At 45.7% G+C, this 15998-nt stretch overlaps 1 protein-coding gene and 1 pseudogene across 1 annotated transcript in view; both read right to left on the reverse strand.

Annotated features, from left to right (window-relative positions):
* LOC116101434 overlaps window positions 1-11937 on the reverse strand; it is a 64745-nt pseudogene extending 52808 nt beyond the window's left edge.
* Window positions 1-12193, reverse strand: part of Pip5k1b (phosphatidylinositol-4-phosphate 5-kinase type 1 beta) — a 267662-nt gene extending 255469 nt beyond the window's left edge. Inside the window, exon 1 of the mRNA XM_031389975.1 lies at window positions 12075-12193. The gene's annotated coding sequence lies outside the window, so the exon portion shown is untranslated. The remainder of the gene's footprint in view (window positions 1-12074) is intronic.
* Between the last annotated feature and the right edge of the window lie 3805 nt (window positions 12194-15998).

The raw sequence follows: 15998 nt of genomic DNA on the forward strand, positions 1-15998 counted from the left end.
CTCGTCAATATGTTTACATATGCTGGCCCTGTGCTGTTAAGGACATCCTGGGGGAAAGCAGCTCATGCTGTGTAGTCTACCCTTCTGGTGCTGAGAGCTTTATAGGGCACTGAGTTCAGTAACCACAGCACTGAAGCCTTCCCAGAGATCAGATGGAAAAACGGTGATGGCCTCCTTCCAAAGCAGCTTTAGAACGATCCCAACACATGGTCAGTCAACGTAAGGCACACTCCAGACTCGGCCGCACAGGCTGTAGGGAGGGTCAGAAACCAGCTAATGCTCAGCAGGGCTGAACACCAAATAGTACAGAATAGACTGGTTGCCCTGAGACTGGAGTGACAGTCAGAACGGGGGCTCCACAGGGGACTCCACAGGGGACTCCGCAGAGCCCTTCAACAGCAACCAAACATTCTATTATAAACTAGAAGCCAATTCTGGCATTTTGGCAACAACAACAACAACAAAACAAACAAACAAAAACAAAAGTAACTGCTTTTAGCCCATGCCCTTATTACTTGAGTGAGTTTGAATTCTGATGTAATGGACTACGTTATTTAGTGGAGGAAATTTCAAGACAGCATAATATTTAGGCCGTGGTAGGGTTAGTATTCACTACTCTTATTGAAGCTTATAATGAGAATTCAAAACACAAAGACTGGTAAGGAAAAGAGTGGATGGGGTTAAAGTTGTGGACCATATAGACCAGTTGTGGAGTTATAGAATGGAGTTAAAGTTGTGGAGAATATAAACCAGTGGTTCTCAGCCATCCCAATGCTGTGACCCTTTAATATACTTCCTCACGCTGTGGTGAACCCCCAACCACAAAATTACTTTTGTTGCTGTAATTTTGCTACTAATCATAATATAAACATTTGTGTTTTTTAGCGGTCTTAGGTGACCCTTGTGAAAGGGTCCTTTGCCTTCCCAAAGGGATTGATTATATGGCCCAGAGGTTGAGAACCTCTGGTATATAGACAAAGCATCTATGCTCAGTCAAGGAGAACCTTTCATACTTTGTACTGGCAAGAAAGAAATTGCCTTGAAAGCACGATGCTCTCCCTCTGAGGGTTCCAGCTTCAAAAACAACACAAAAACAAACAAAAAAGCAAATTCAGTTGAGACTGAACTTCATTAAATGCCACCAAGGGGTGTTGACTGCTGGAAAATAATCACCCTGGGAAGTGTTTTCCCAGGACCAACGCTCAAAGAAGCCAGTAGAGCTATGATAAACGCCACATTACATCTCCATCTGCAGCAAAACTTGGCAGCACTGTCCGTACGGTGCTGGATTTATAGACATGAAATATCAAGAGTAAAGGGGTCACAGAGGTTTGCACTAAACTTCAGCAGGCCAGTATGGCATGTTGGATTCCTTGTAAGCGGAGCCTGAGAGGTCAGTAAGTGATGCTCTGAAAGTAAAGCCTGTGTTGCCATGGAGACCCCAGACCGTTGGATGTGTCAGGACCATAATGTTCACCAGGGAAAGCTGTAGGCGCAGTGTGAAGCTGGCTTAGGCGGGAGACTGTGTGTTGCAGGCAGCAGAGCATGGAGCTGCTGACGATGGTTGGAACACTGAGACTACCATGAGCTCCACATACTGGATGTGGAATGAAAGAATTTGGTATTTGCTCTGCTTGTTTTGAATTTTGCTTTGGTCTGGTCATTCCCCACTGTGTTCCCATTCCCCTGTTTTGGAATGAGAATTGGTGCCATTGTATTTTGAAAGTATGTAACGTGTTATGTTATAAGGGCACACAGTTGAGAGACTGCCTTCAGTTCCAGATAAGACTTCGGACTTTTGAACAGTATTGAAACAAGACTCTGAGGCGTCTGAGTTGGAGTGAACTCAACTTTGTAGTAGGAGAAGGTCAGGAGCCTATGGAGCCAGAGATGGAATGCCATGATTTGATGTGTGCCAGTGACTAGGGTCACTTGTGACAGCCAATCTTCACTTTTAATTATACTGGTTTAGAATCGTCTTAAGGAAATACACCTCATGGTATTTCTAAAAAGAGGAGACCCTGAGTGTGGGCAATGTCAACTGACAGGCCTAGATCCCAGACTGAATAAAAAGGGGGCGGGGAAGCAAGCAGAGCAGCAGCATCCCTCACTCTCTGATCCCTGGCTGTATATGCATCATGAGCACTACTTCATGATCCCACTGCCTCACAATCCGATAGGCTGCACCTTCAAACTGTAAACCCCAATGCACCTTCCCATCCTTAGGCTGCTTTTTGAGCTGTAAATTATTTTACAGAAAAGAAAAATAATGAATACCCCCTCCCACCATGGATGCACATAGGCACAAACACATACATGCACATAAACATAGATGAACACACACACACACACACCTCTCATGTAGTGCTGACGAAGCTTCCTACCCACTATTTCAGCTGGTTTCTATTATGTACAAGGACAGAAAGCATAACTTCAAACCATTCTCTTCTTAAAAATCTACCCCTGCAATTATGCAAAGTAACCTGGGTCTTCTTGCCAGGACGGCTGGAGTAAACCACAGCCGCAGATCACAGACAGCACCTTTTGGAAGACATCTCAGCCGTGTCCAAGCATGCATCTGCTATACTAGCCACATCTGATGTTGAAGGGCTCTGGACCAAGGTATGGCCTTCTCAAGCCGGTGGCAGCATTCTCTGGTTACTTGATAAAAGGGATGAGGACACTTCAGGGAGTCCCAGAGCACACTAAAACTTGGTGTTTAGAAAGAGTTGGGTGAGTCCCCAGGATTTACAATGGAGTTTTCATCCTGCATCCCTTAGAGAAATTGATTATAATTATGAAGGTGGACCTGCGTACACTCATAAAACCATAAACCATTAGAATAGAATACTGTTTGGATTAATTATTTAGAAAAGAAAATCCTCAGATTAAGCAATAGTGACAAAGGCCATCAAGGCAGAGAGCCCTGGCAGGCAAAACCTGTCCATTTCTAAGAGGGATTATCGTGGCTACAGGAGACAAAGATCCAGACAGAATCATAGTGCCTGTTTCAACCATCCTGATGGCCACAGCATGGATAATGGTTATCAGACAGGCAGAGTAGATGCAGAAGTCATCAGCTAGGAGGTGAACTGCAAAAACAGCAGCACGCAGATGGATGGCGAGGATATTCAGGGTATGACAGTGATACAAGTCAGTAGTGGATTAGATGCCACAGATGAAGTCAAAGAAGGCCCCCATGTTTCTGCTTTTGCTATTTGGTGGCCAGTGGGTTGACAGCTTGGAAGTCGGTGAGAATATCAGATAGAGAGAGGAGGAATAATGATTTCTTCCACATATGGAATTAGAGGTGTCTTTGGGATTTTTGAGTGCAATGCTAATCATGTAACCTAGAATTCTGAGGGAGAAGAGGAGGAGACGGGGAGAGAAAGGGAGGAAGAGCGGGACAGAGAGAGAACAAGAGCGACAGCAAGAGCACATCAGGTTAAAGGTATAAATATAGAATTAGTTATTTATCCCTTTTTAAAAATTCTTATTCCAAGCTCCCTTCTGAGGTGCTATGACAATAACCTCAGCTTCCATGGCACTGGGCTCACAGGCACACGTGTCAACTGAACTGCTTCCCATTTCCTCCCTTGTTGTGCTAGCTGAGCTTACACCAACTGGACAAAAGCTAGATTCCTTTTAGAAGAGATAACCTCAGTTGAAAGATGTCCCTGCCAGATTGTCCTGTGAGCAAGCAAGTTATCGGTGCTCCCCCACAGCCTGGGCATCAACTCCTCCCGCCTCCCAGTGCCTGCCTGTTTGATTTTCTGTCCTGAGTCCCCTTGGCAGTGGAGTCTGGCCTGAGAGTTATAAGCTCAAATAAAACCTCTCCTCCTCAAGTTGTTTACGGTTTGGTGTTCATTCACAGCGAGAGAAACCCTAACTGAGACACTTACATATACGAGGAGAAAAATGAAAAGAAACGGAGCTTTGGAAGTGCTTGGGACTTAGTGGGTGCTCAGCAGTCAGTTTCCTTGAAAGCCAGCATCACGTTTATGTACTTTGGAATATCTCATAGAATCCAGTATTGCCTTAGCTATGAGGTTCATCAATATCTGTAATGCTGAATTGACTTGAAATATTCTGAAAATTTTAAGAAAACAAAACAAAACGAAACAAAACACTGCTTCAAACCAGGCATGGTGATACACGCGTGAAAGTTCAAGGCCAGTCTGAACTACATAGTGAGAGTCTGTCCTCCAACCCCCACATGAATGTGTATATATGTATATGTATATGTATATATATGTCCACACACATTCATATATCTGTACACATATGTGTATATGGCATGTAGGTACATATGAAAGAGAACAGGGTTTGGGAAAGGAAGGAGTAGGAGAAAAAGGAAAATCAGTATTTCCCTTCCAAGATACAATATCTGGCTTTCATTGTCTTTCTTATACCTGGCATCTGTTGAAGTATATATCCCAAAATATGTCATGCATAGGATCAGGGTCATCACCATGAGCAATCTCCTGCTCCTGGTAGTACCCATCACTTAGAAAGGACAGTGACTATCAATCACTCACTCACACACACACACACACGCACACGCACACACACACACACACACACAGGAAATCCTACATACCCAATCCAGTCACAACAATTTGTTCTCTTGTCATCTCCAGAGTCCTAAAGCCAAGACTGGCAGAGAAGAGAAATTTCAGTTCTCCCCTGGTATTTCTGACGAGCAGACAGATGGCACCCTCTCCACACACAGGGGTTCACTTGGGAGTGCAGAACCCTCTGGGAGGCTGACACTTTAAGAAAATGGGTTAACACTTACAGCCAGTACTATGTGTTGGAACTACCTGGAAGCCCTGTTGGCATCCCCGGAGACCCTGCTGAGTGGGTGTTGGCATCCTCCTTTCAGATTCCTCGGGTAGAGTGAAAGGTCTGCATCTTGAACAAGTTCCCAGGTAATTCTGATACTGCCCCAGGACCACACTGTGATAATCCCTACCCTAATTTCTTTTGTACTGTTGGATGATTAAAATATCTAATGTTTATAGGCAAATCAGCCGAGGCTGGGAAAGTAGACACAAAGTGCCAAAGCCTTCCGTGGTGGTTTGAATGAGAATGTCCTTCACAGGTTCAGTGATCTGAGTACTCAGTCACCAGTTGGTGGAGCTGTGCAAGAAGATGGTGCTGCCCTGTTGGAGGTAGTATGGTGCTGGGTGGGGGGCATGGGCTGTCAGAGTTCATAGCCTCATCTCTCAGTTGCTCTGTGCTGTGTTGGCTGTTAAGATGTCATTGCTCGGCTTCCTCTTCCTGTGTTTGTTTCTGCTGCTTGCCGCCACATCTCCCCACCATGATGGGCTCTTCACCCTCTAGTGTTGTAAGCCCATAGCCCTTTCCTTCCTTAGGTTGTCTTTGGTCACACTGCTTTATCAGGAGCAACAGAAAAATAACTAGTAACCTTTGCATATTATCACAAAAGTCTCTTCCTCCAGAGGTGGACCTGTTTGCCAATTAGGTAGGTTTACAGCCTGTTTTAACCATTTTGAATGGTTTTTGGCTGGTGCTTAATGATTTTGACTCATCGTTTTGTCTCACTGCCTGCTGTTTTTGCGACTGTGTTATCAGTTGCTTTTCTGTTGCTGCTGTGATGAAATGCCTGACAAAAATAACTTACGGATGGAAAGGTTTATTTTGGAGCAATGTCTGATCAGTGAAGTGTGGCAAATGTGGGGAGAGAAGGAAGCAAAGCGAAGCCATGCTGGCACTTGGCTTGTTCTCCTTTCTTCCTTCTTCTTCAGTCTAGGACCTCAGCCCATGGGATGGTGTCAGGGTCGGGGAATTATCGCTCTCCCGGTGCCTGGTGATGTAATGGCAGTGTTACCCATTCATTTTCACAGAACAGATAGGACTTATTGGTTTAAGCATTTACTGAGCACCTACTGTGAGGCAGCCACTAGATTAGCAGTGCTAAAGAGCCATAACGTATGTCTCCAAGGAATGTATAATCTTGGGTCAAGTGATATGTAACAGAAAAACAAGTGTGTAAATATCACATTGTGATATACAAGACAAGTCTTTTAGGTTGGACCATCAGAGGATTAACTTAGAGAAGCTTCAAGCTCATTCTTCTCTCAGAGCCCTGACCCAAACTCACTACTATGCCATCTAGTGCTTGTAAAAAGAAAGCTTACCAAGTATTCCACACATATACATACATATCTATACATACATATACATACAAACACACATATATATATATCAGATACCAAGATTCCATATATAAATATATATATACACATATACATACAAACACATAACGTACATCAGACAGTTTAAAATAAAAATCAACTGTGTGTTCATGTGTGTAGTACACATGTATGTGTGTTCGTGCCTATGTGTGCATGCATTTGGCAACCAGGGGTCAACTCTGGGTGTTGTTCTCAGTGGTGACCTGTCTTATTTTTGACATATATTCTTTCATTAAAACCGAGGTCTTACCCATAGGCTGGGCTGGCTTGCCTGTGAGCTCAGAGGTCTACCTGTCTCTCTGCCTCTCCAGCACTGGGATTGCAAACACACACACACACACACACACACACACACACACACACACACACACAAACCATGCTCGGTTTTTTATGTGAGTGACATACTTGAACTCAAGTCCATCTCCCCAGCACCAATGAGTACAATTTTTGTTTAGATTTATCTTCTTGCTAAAGAAGAACAGTAGCTAAATAGTATTCTTAAACATGCTAGTTTTTCTAAATACTTCAGAAAATAAAACCACATTAAAAAGCTGATATCTATTGAATAAATCCTTTTTATAGTGATACATAACCACTGTAAAGTACTGGATCTACTTTCCATCCATTTGGTTGATATTCCTAAAGTGGCTTAGAAAAGAGTAGAACCATTGAAATAATTAAAAAAAAAAAAACATCCAAAGATTTTAAACATTAATTTGAAGGTGATTGAAAAGAGTTTAAAGTTTCTCACCATTTGTAATAGCCTTAAGTTCCAAAAATATACACATAAACAAACCAGGATGCCTAACCTTTTTCATGACAAATATTTGCCTAACACCTGCAACATACTTCCTACTTGCTCAAATAGGTCACATGACAGTAAGCACAGTTTTAACAACAAAAAGGTATGAATTAAGCATTAGAAACCCATCACATGGGCTGGAGAGAAGGCTCAGCTGTTAGGCACACTAGCTGTTCTTCCAGAAGACCCAGGGTTCAGTTCCCAGCACCCAGATGGCAGCTCACAACTGTCTGTAACTCCAGTTCCAGGGGACGCAGCACAGTCACACAAACATACATGCAGGCAAAATAACAATGCCCATAAACTTAAAATAAGATAAACAGTCAGGCAGTGGTGGCGCATGTGTTTAATCCTAGCCCTTGTGAGGCAGAGGCAGGGAGATCTTTGAGTTCAAGGCCAGCTCAGTCTATAGAGTTCCAAGACAGCCAGGGCTACACAGAGAAACCTTGTCTCAAGAGAAAAAATAGGAAAGAAAGAAAAACCCATCATGCAGAATGTTCAGCCATTGTGTTTCTTGTGCCAGTCTATCTGTGAAGCAAAACAACACCTTCCTATGCCTCTATCCTGGCTATGTCTCTATCCTGGTCTTCAAACTCATCAGTCAGCATTACTGGATGCAGCTTAAATACCCCCTATTTTTCTTACAAGGAAGATGAACTTTCTACAGGCCTGTCTCCAAACCTTAGTTTCACGCCAAGGTAATTACATCCCCCCAGGCTCCCAGCATGTGCAATTAGAACCTCTCCTGAGGCTCCAGGGAAAGCCTGTATACCCATTTCTAGGGTGGGAACAATGTTAAACACGCCAACCACGCCCTGCTTTCAGTTTCATCGAACTTTTACAGTTGTTTTCTAAAATATATCAGAGATAGGATTCTCAATCAATTCTTACAGGTGGCCCATTGTATATACACTCCCCAAACACACTGCTTATCCTCTCAGTACCACAAAACCGTAAGGAAACAAGCGTTATGGAGAATATACACTTTTCACGTGGCTGGCTTCCTCCCAGTGGCTGGGTTCCAAATCATCCCAAAGTAACCTAGTTTGCAGAGAATGCATGCATTTTCCTGAGAGATCATCATCTTTGTATGTTCTGATGAAGCCACTCACAAGATGATAACGTTGAGAATAAATTGTACAAAACCAAGGCCAGCCTATTAGTTTATTTTCAGCAGGGCATGGATAAAGAAAAAAAACCAAAAAACAAAACAAAACAAAAAAACCCACCAAAAACCAAACCAAACAAAACCTTATCAGTGGCAGCTAGCTATTTTTAAAAATAAGCTTGGAGTTGATTTGTAAAGAAACAAAACAAACATTGAAAAATTAGTAAGACAAAACATTTCTAGGTCCCTGCTCCTTTCTCTGGCTTTTAGCAGAAACACCTCCAGTATCAAAGATAAGACTTGAAGTGAAGCCTGTGCTGAGCTAACATAATGTACTGGGCAGCTTCTAAAGAATTAAGGGGACTCCTCCAACTCCAGTCAATGCATTCATGAAGGGATATGGGTTTTGGTTTGTTGTGCTTGTTGTTGTTGTTTTGTTTTGTTTTTAAAAAATAACACATTTAGGACTTGGTATCTTACAGAGAACAATAAGAAAGGCTGTAGACACACACACACACACACATTATTTTTCTGCTTTGAATTACAATTTAACGGGACTACAAGCAAATGCAAATTAAATGTATGCATATTTATGCTTTCGCTGTCTGGGTGATGGGGCCACCTTTAGTGGTTGCCTTTATTTACCAGAACAAGATCATCCTGTGTTCGTTTCTATTCAAACAAGCCCTTTTCTTCAAGGCCTGGAACAAAGTATTAATTATGAGTCTGCTGATGCATCTTCATCAAGAGAATGATGATAGCACAAGGATGAGAATGGACATTTATATTCTCTATAACCACATCTAGTTAGGCCATATTTGAAAACATAAGTAGGAAAATAAAAATATACCTGCTCTAAAAATTACTGGCACACAAGTTTTCAGCAAACGTCTACAGTCTCTAAAAGTCAAATCTGCACCCTTGCTGTCAATCCTGGGACAACTTTGGAAACAAACCTCCTTAACAATGCTGCATTAGCTTGGCCTTGGACCAGCATCCACATGACCACAAGCCAGTCTGTTCACCGCCTAACTCTTCAGCTTTCTCACCTGTAAATGGTGCATCTCTAGACAAGTTAGTGTTGCCATTGGGATTCTTCAGCAGAAGGAAATGTACCCCAAACCCAAGTAAACAGCAAGATCCATTAGCAGTACGTAAGAACCAAATAAAACAGGTTTCTGTGTACAGGAAGGAGTGGGGAGAGAAGAGAGTTCTTAAAGGGAACAGAAAGTAGGTTGGTTTCACTAATTAGGTTCCTCCTCCAAAACCACGAGGCAATGTTGAGTGGACCTCAGCACTCTCGAGTAAAAAGGAATGGCTGGCTTCCCTATCTCTAGACATGCTCTTTCGTAAAATGGCACAAGCCGGTTTCTAGGGATGTATCCTTTAGCCAGCTATACGTTCCCAACGAGAGGTGGAAGGTCATGAGAAAGAGACAGCTGTTTCACATGACGAACTCAGGAAACAACCTGGGTGATCAACAGTGGGCTCCTGTGTCTGCGCTTCAGAAGGCGCACCTCACCTCTCCCAGGGAAGTCATCTCCCGTGCCGGGAACTTACATGCAAGGTGCTGTCTGTTTTATAATAGCATGCTGTCCTTAGAAGTGAGTTCATTCACCTCCATTAACTGAACAGCCATGGGGAGGGGGTTAGTTACTATATGCAACCACAAAGCTTAAAAAAGAAAAAAAAATGCACATATATTATTGGAGTACCCGAGAGAACTTTAACCTGAACACTTCAAAGTCAAACAGAAGCACTAGACAGCATAGTTACTGGGGCTCACTTGCAGTCTTCTCCCCCTCTGTCAAGTGGTACACCATCGAAACTGCCAGAGTCAGTAAACTGAAGCTGGAATCAATGATTAGCTAACTCCTTTGACTGATACAGGAAAGACGGTTTTCTCCTAAAGGAGTAATACCACATCACTAGACACCGCAGGATGCTAAAGCTGGCAAAAGAGACATAATTCCGTAGGCGCTTTTTTTTTTTTTCCCATGAGAAATACTTTAGGCTCAGAGGTGGTATGATCTGGCACAAAGGCAGTGTCGGAGTACAGTCCAGTTCACCCACCAGCGCGCTGAACAGAATGACCTCATCTAATCAGAAGTGGGACAATGACAGAAAACACAAAGCAACAAACTGTCAGGCGATTAGATGAACTCTCCTCTTGGACCTTCCACTCACAGGAGAAGTGATGCAGAACTCTCATGATGGCCTGACCCTGAGTTTCCCCACATCTGCAAAAAGTGAGCGAGCGGCACATCACAAGGAGGCCAAAGGAGGAGAGGACAAGTCTGGCCATTAAACAAGACTTCACAAGGACAGAGCTGGCTCTGAGTGAGGAACAGCAAGCTTGGCTTTGAACTCGAAGGACCACTGTCACTGTGATAAACCCCAGAATTAGAGTCCCCCATGCCTCCTGTACACGTATGATAAGCATCTTTACCACGCCTCCCTTAGAAGTGGTTGGAATAAGATGAGAATACTGAAAAGCATTTAAAAATTGCAAGACACTGGTGCAAATATTAGGTTTTTTTTTTTTCCAGTCCCTCCAGTTTTCTTAGTTTGGACAAAAAATATGTGGCTTTATCTGTAAGCACGGTAGGTACAGCTTTCCTTCCCAAGAATGGCTGCACTTCCCATCCGTCCTCAGGGTCTCCACCTTTGTACACAGAACCCAGCATTTTCTTCAGCTCAGAGATCACACAGGACACTTAAGGCTCAACCTTGAACTTGGTTGGATAAGATTTTGTTTTTCTGGAGGTTCCTTTTAGCGGGTAGTCCTCTGACAGAAGCTTCCATGAACCCCATTTATTCCATCATACTGGAGTCTAAGGAAAAACCAATCCTTGGACTTTGATCTATTCCAACAACTACAAAACACTACAGCCTCTGCACAGAACAAGAGGGAAGTGGCCCGGAAGAGAGGCAAAAGGGGCCCTCTACAGCTAAGTTCAAGAGAACAGCCCTGGACTACTTCTTAGATTAACCAGGTCTCTGTCCTTACGGGCCATTCCTTTTACAGGGGGACCTCTACTAGACTGAGAATGTCATCAAGGAGCAGAATCGGGGGCGGGGGTGGGATGGCTATTTGCGAGTCAGCATATGCATCAAAGTAAATAGCAAGTCCTGTTCAAAGCCCTGATTTCAGTACACACGAAGAAAAAATTCACTGATCTACCCAAACAACTTCTCTGGAACAGGTTTCTACCCAAGCATGCTGTGCACTTGAGAGGGTGAGGGTAAGTAATGAGAACATGCTCATCTGCATAGATGAGAGATAAGCAGACATTTGTTGTCTTCGGTTCTGACGACTCCTGGCACCAGAGTGGCAAATCCAACTCCAGCGCTCTCCCCATCCCCCCCCCGGTCCCTCCCCCGCCCCCCGCCCCAGATGTTGAAGCGCCACATTGACAAGGCCATTGAAGAGAAGGGACTGTAAAAGTCGGCGGCTGTTTTCAGGCTGGAACTGTATTTCACCTGTTCCACCCGGCGCCAGAGCCAGAAATCACTAGAACGCCGAGTCGCGGAAGCCCCTGTGGACATCCCACGGGTGCCTAACAAGTTCGCTGCTGTTCAGCAGGAGAAAATGACAGAGACGCCTCTCCTGCAGCCACCAAACTCAGCAGGTTACCCAGAAACGAGGGAGGGGTCTCTGCCTTAAGTGAGCCAAAGGGATCACCGGGTGTCACTGCGGCCCTAGGGATCAGGGTAGCGAGCCGGTCGGTGCCCACGGGGACTGCGCAGCTGTGTCCCCCGAAGAGCGAAGGTCCTGGTTTGACGACCACGGGCGCCCCCTCCATGTCACCCCCAGCACAACTCAGACAGGCAAAGTGGCTGGGTGGAGAGCAGGTCAGGTCCCAGCAGAGACACAGAGCCTCAGGCGCGGCGGCAAAGGGAGGGTGTAGGCAGGGTTGCCGGGGACGCGCAGGAAACTTACCTCCTTCGGCCGGCGTGCTGGAGCCTTGGCGGCCGAGACCAGTTGCGCCACCGCGGGCAAGTTGTCGGGATGTCGCGCGTTCTCCGGTGGCTGCGGCGGGCGGCAGGTGGGGCGGAGCCGGGGCAGCGCCGGGGGTGGCAGGGGCGGGCAGGTGCCGGGCCCTGCCGCGGGACCACACTGGGCTCGGACGCGCGGCGACGGGGACGCGCGGCTGCGAGTGTGCAATGCGCGCGCGCCGCGGCCGGTGTGTGTGTCCCCGCGTTCCTCTTCCTTCCCGCCGCTCCTCTGGCCGGCAGAACGGCAAGCGGACCAGTAGGACCAGGCAGCCCCGGGCGGCGCGGCGAGGCGAGATCGGGGATGGAGGCCGAGGAGTGGCGGCGCCCCGCAGCCTCGGGCCCCCGCACGGCGCGCCGGAGTCCGAGCGGGGCGGGCAGCGAGCAGGCTGCACGGCGGCCGCGACTCCCGGAGGCTGCAGGCCCCGCCCGCCGGCCGCCCAAGCTCTTCCCCTTTTCTCTCCACCCCCTGGTCTGTCCCGCACGCCCTGCAAGGAAGCCAGACCGGTTTGCAGCAGCCCAGCAGCCCGCAGTCGGACCTAACGCTCCAATCAGTGCGTGGGAGATGGTGCGCCCCGGCAGCTGCGCAGCCAGGACCCAGAGCAGGGGTGAACAGCTCCCTGAAATGAGCAGGATCCTCCAAAGCTCCAGAGCTTCTAGGAGCTTCTCAGAGTCTCGAAGTCTCACTGTTGAGGACTGTTGGGGTAGGGCGTGCCCCTGCCCCTGCCCCTGCCCCAGGCCACCAGTCGGGCTATGCCAGACTTGACTCTTCTTCCTCGAGAAGCCAGCACTTAAGCAAGAAGAGCCCTCCCCCAACCCCCTTTACCAGGAAAGGACACGCAAAGGTTCTGAGACCACTCTTGTCTCCCTTCTAAGGGTAGCAGGTGCTCTCAAGAAGGAAGCTCTATACAACAGGTAGAGATGGGCTAGTGAGGGGTCCCGCGCAAATGAACTGCAATGGGGCGCGCCTGCTGGAACCTCTTGGAATCTCACCTAGGTTAGTTTAACTGCGAAGACGGTAGGGGCTAGATCTAAAGACCCGTTTGGGTTGTGCTGTTCTGAACGCTAAAATTAAATTTATCTAACAGGCACAGGAAGAGAGCGACTCCCTCCCAGTTGGGTCGAAGCAAATGGTATATTTCAGTTTCACCACTTCCTTCTACTTTCCCCTTCTCAAACAAAACAAAACAAAACAAAACACTTTTGGCAAAGACAGCTTGCGTTCTGTCCGAGGAAGACCAGCATTTGATGACCCTTGCTTGAGGACACTCCCTTGAGGCTCTGCAAAGAGCACCTGCAGGCAGTTTTGAAATCTTTTAACAACCTCCCCACCCAACTCGAGTGAGTTTGTCGTGGTTTAGTATCAGCCTGGAATGAAGCATAAAAATTCCTTTATAACAAAAAAAAAAATGCATTGTTCTTATGTTTTATTGAAGTAAAGCTGACAAGTCAAATAGATGTGTATTGTTATGGGCTATATCTCCAGTGTTCTTCCAGGTGTGTGTGGCCGCTACCAGCAATTTAAGGCATCACTAACTTAGGACGTGGGTTCTGGCATCCTGAACTTATTAAAGCACAGAGTTAAGAGCATGTGTGTGGTCCAGTTTGCACGCTTTTCAGAGGAGAAAACCGTAGCTCAGAAACATTCAGTAACTCACAGGCAAGAACACAATTTTCCTTACTCTTAGTCCTTGAACAAAAAGTAACAGCACTACTGACTTAACAGAGTTCAAGATGGGGCCAGTGGAGGGGGCAGTCTAGAAAGAGCAGCAGATCAAAGATCAAAGAACCTTGCAACCAACTGCTGTGAATCACTGTATAGGGGGCAGCACCACACCGCTCTGAGCCACGGACTAGCTGGAATCAGGGGTTAGGGAATCAGTCTCCCTGTTGCGCGCCTCAGACTTCTACTCTGAAATTCAAGAGGTGGGAAGTGGATTTGCTTCCCAGAGAGGCGATGCCTTAGGAGATATGAAAACAGGCAAAGCCAAATCGGAATGACCTCGCAATGGATCAGAATCGGTCAGAGGCATTACACTCACACACTCCAGACATGCGTCTCCTCCAACACAGCTGCTTTCTCCATTAGTATCTAAACTGCTTTCTGAAATCACCAACGCAAACAGCCTTGGGCTTCTGTAGAGAAGTCCCAAAGCCAACTGCCTACAGGACATTTAGAGAGATAACACGGTGAAACTGGATTCTAAGAATTTCCACAAGAGCCTTAATACCGCACTGTTAGTTCCATGTATGAAAAAGTTAAAAAACAAAAACCAAGAAACCTTCCTGATTCTGGGTCTATCAGTGGGACTTCAGGAAAGTCATCCTTTAATGGAAATAAAAGATCATCAATGTCACTAGCAATAGTGACTTGGCCAGAAAATCTTGAAACCTATTTAAAAACTAGAAAATAATCATTTAAACAGTCTTAAAATTATTATTTAACACTGTCCTTACAGAGGAGACATGTATGTGTTTCTTATAACAGATATTACAACAACAACAACAACAATAACAAAACCAAAAACAACAAAAACGATAATCGTTCCCAAGTAATAGCTTCCCCCCATTCAGGGCCTTCCCTCTTGGGATCTGCCACATGATCTACTTTGGCCAATGGAGTATGTATACTCATGATGTAATGGTAGTCTTCAAAAACTGTGCATTTCTGTATCAGCTCTTGGATTTCTGCCATTCCCAGGAGAACAAGCCTCCTGCTGGACAAAGACCCTGTCCAGCCGGAGCTGAGTCATCACAGTGGGGGTCACCTTGGCTAGCCAGCCCTCCTTTGTTTTCAGAGGAACAAGCCAATCCAAGTGACCTTAGTCAGGCTTGGTCCAGATCAACAGACCGTACACCCAAATAACATAGGTTCATAACAAATAATAAGTAGCCAATGCTGTGGACAACTACTTCAGTTATTTACTGCTTCATGACAAACTGCTTCACTTCATGAGAAATGCAGTAACCCAAAACACTGCTGCTTTCCTGGAAACTCACTTGACTTTCTTCACCGGGCAGCTAGACAGAGCTGCAGGGCCCTAGAAGGCTTTCTTCACATAGCAGGTAACTTGGTCCTCAGTGATAGAACTAACTCCTTACTTCCCATATTGCTTACTTGGGCTTCTGTACAGCAAGGTACTCCTACTTCTTCCGCGCATCTAATCTCTAAGAGGGAGAGACTAGAAACTGCCAGGTACTGTGAAGACTGAACTTGGAAGTTCTATGTTATTGTCAACTCTGGGTAGTTTATCTACTGTGTAGACTGCAGCCAGGGAGACAAACACATTAAGAACCATGGGGAAAGGGACAGTAGAGCCATTGACATGGGACAGTAGAGCCTTCGCCTTCCACAATGCTAGAACTGCCTTCTTTTCATGGAAATGTAATTTCTAAATGGACAAAGGGGCTTACATGCTTTGCAGAGCTTGATTTTTCTAATTGCAGAGGGCTAATTTACCCCGAGGAGCCTGTGCTCTCTAACTTCAAGTTCACTCGTAAGATTGGCCAAGTTTTGAAATCTCACGTCTACTTTCCTGGTTTTGTTTATCTTCCTTTACACTTTTCCTTTTCTTCTGATCTCTCTCTTCCTCCCTCAGCTCCCCATCTTCTCCTTTCTCCTTCCTGCCCTTTCTTCCCCCCCTCCTCTTTCCTTTTCCCTTTTTTTTAAAGTTTCTATCTTGATTCTTATAACTGAAAAAATATTTTATATAATATATTCTGGTGATGCTTTCCCCCTTCCTCCAAGATCTTCCCCTATCTCTACACCCGCTCAACCCCACCCCCTTTAAAAAGCAAACAACAGCTGGGCAGTGGTGGCACACGCCTTTAATCCCAGCACTTGGGAGGCAGAGGCAGGTGGATTACTGAG

This window comes from Mastomys coucha, unplaced genomic scaffold (assembly GCF_008632895.1).
Source record: "Mastomys coucha isolate ucsf_1 unplaced genomic scaffold, UCSF_Mcou_1 pScaffold21, whole genome shotgun sequence".
NCBI classification, from domain to species: domain Eukaryota; kingdom Metazoa; phylum Chordata; class Mammalia; order Rodentia; family Muridae; genus Mastomys; species Mastomys coucha.